Source organism: Corythoichthys intestinalis, chromosome 2, assembly GCF_030265065.1.
Source record: "Corythoichthys intestinalis isolate RoL2023-P3 chromosome 2, ASM3026506v1, whole genome shotgun sequence".
Classification (NCBI taxonomy): Eukaryota; Metazoa; Chordata; class Actinopteri; order Syngnathiformes; family Syngnathidae; genus Corythoichthys; species Corythoichthys intestinalis.
Genome location: NC_080396.1, coordinates 68,417,793 through 68,420,378, shown reverse-complemented (window position 1 = coordinate 68,420,378; position 2,586 = coordinate 68,417,793).

The following is a 2,586-nucleotide window of genomic DNA, read 5'->3' as shown; positions in this document are numbered from 1 at the left end:
CTGATTTTTTTGTCTAAAGTTTATTTGTGTGTGGGTGTGTGAGCTAATGTTTTACCAGAGTTGCTAGATGGAATAATGGAGGTGATGTTGAACCAAATTTTGAATTTGGTAAAATAAGTTGGCGATAAAGATGAAGGAATCAAAAATGAATGAAGGGGGGGGGGGGGTATTGATTATCTATATATACCGTATTTTTCAAACTATAAGTCGCAGTTTTTTTTCCATAGTTTGGCTGGGGGTACGACTTATACTCTGGAGCGACTTATGTGTCAAATTGTTAACACATTATTATATCATTTCACATGTTATTTTGGTGTTCTGGAGTGACACTGATGGTTTGGTAAACTTTTCAGCATATTCTTTATGCTATAGTTATCTGAATAACTTTTAATGGCTATGTTACGTTAACATACCGGCCACGTTCGCATTTCGTTGTTCAAGCAACATTATCTTACTGTACACTTATTCAGCATGTTGTTCTCTATTGCATTTTTATTTTAAATTGCCTTTCAAGATTACATATCTGTTCTATGTGTTGGATTTTATCGAGTAAATTTCCCCCCAAAATGCGACTTATGTCTTTTTTTCCTCTTCATTGCGCATTTTTGGGCTGGTGCGACTTAATACGGTAGTCACATTGCTTCCTGCCAAAGTACCCTACTTGCATTTAATCATTAGCAAGCTGACTGATTACAAACTCACATCTGGTCTCCATGCGTCATGATTTATTTAGGACCGTTCTTCATTTAAATCCCTTATCCAGCGTTATGTGCAGGAGACTTATTTGTCCTCCATTTTTTAAATTGTACCAGGACACAAGGTACTCCAGTGTGTTTGCGAGTGTTCGCTGCATTGAAAGCAGCGAGTGGTAGGCCTATATTAAAAATTTTGGGAAGAGCGTGTTTACTTATACAGCTTATACGCTGTCAACTCTATTTGTAGGCACCACTACTACAGTTGAGTAATTGTTATGTTGTCAGAGTTGTTAAAAAAAAATAAATTAGTGAATTTAATGAAATTGCTGTCATTTGTGTTAGCATGCTAGCGGTTAGCCACTTACCATGTTTGTCTCGGCAGTTGTTGTTGGTGCTGGACTCATTTGTCTTTTGTGTAAATATTGTAATTACAGTCATATTTTTCTGCACTTTATAAAAACTTTCATATATTTTCTCGTTTTATATATGCACCTGGGCCGTTACATGGTGTTTTTTCCTGTCTTGTTAACATACAATTCGCAGTTATTAATAGAACTTTTATTTTTGTATTTATGTTCATTCAAATGTGGGGAGTACGCTTGAGTTTGATGTTACGTTTTTTTCTTTCCTCGCTACAGTGTATCACAAAAGGGAGTACACCCCTCGCATTTCTGCTGACATTTAAGTATATATTTTCATGGGACAACACTGACAAAATGACACAATGAAAAGTAGTCTGTGTGTAGCTCATATAATAAAGTTAATTTATTTTCCCCTCAAAAAACTTCAAAATATAGCCATTAATATCTAAATCCCCTGGCAACAAAAGAGAGTACACCCCTTAGAAACTACGTACATCCCTACATGTCCAAATTGAATACCGCTTGTCATTTACCCTCCAAAATGTCAGAAAGCCTGCCCGTCTCATCAGACCATAGGACATGGTTCCAGTAATCCATGTGCTTTGTTTACATGTTTTCAGCAAACTGTTTGCAGGCTTTCTTGTGTACCGTCTTCAGAAGAGGCTTCCTCCTGGGGTGGCAGCCATGCACACCAATTTGATGTATAGTGCGATGTATGGTCTGAGCACTAACAGGCTCACCCCCCCACCTCTTCAAGCTCTGCAGCAGTGCTGACAGCACTCCTGTAACGAGTCACATGACATTTTGGAGGGAAAATAACAAGCAGTACTCAAATTGGACATATAGGGATGTACATAGTTTCTAAGGGGTGTACTCACTTTTGTTGCCAGGGGTTTAGATATTAATGGCTGTATTTTGAGGGGAAATATTATATAAGCTGCACACAGACTACTTTTCATTGTGTCAAAGTTTCACTGTGTCAGTATTGTCCCATGAAAAGATAAATATCTGCAGATATGCGAGGGGTGTACTTACTTTTGTGATACACTGTAAATGCTGAAAAATGTCCTTTTTATTGTGGAGATGACCACCGTACTCCACATCGATATGGATAAATTTATTTTCCACTGTGAGGAAAGCATTTTTACACACAATGTCCAATAAAATAAAAGGTTCAGTTGTTTTTTGTTAGTTAAACACCCCCCCCCCCCCCCCCCCCCCCAAAAAAAACATTCACATTTCAAATGTTTCATTCTTCGCAAAAAAGAAGTACAGTGGTACATCTACTTAAGACACACCTGAATGGAAAAATCCTGCCTCTTGTTATTAAGGAAATTTTAGGATTCGAAAGGCAAATATACAGTACGGCAGGTATTCGCAGCGCCTAGAGTTTACTGAACATAACATGCCTATAGCTGCTCTGCCATTGGCTATTACCTAGCATTTCTGGCGTCCAGTTGGCTGAGAGGGGCCTCTACTGTATGTGTATGTGTGTTTCCAAGCCATTCGCCCTTTGTGTTCCGCCAGCT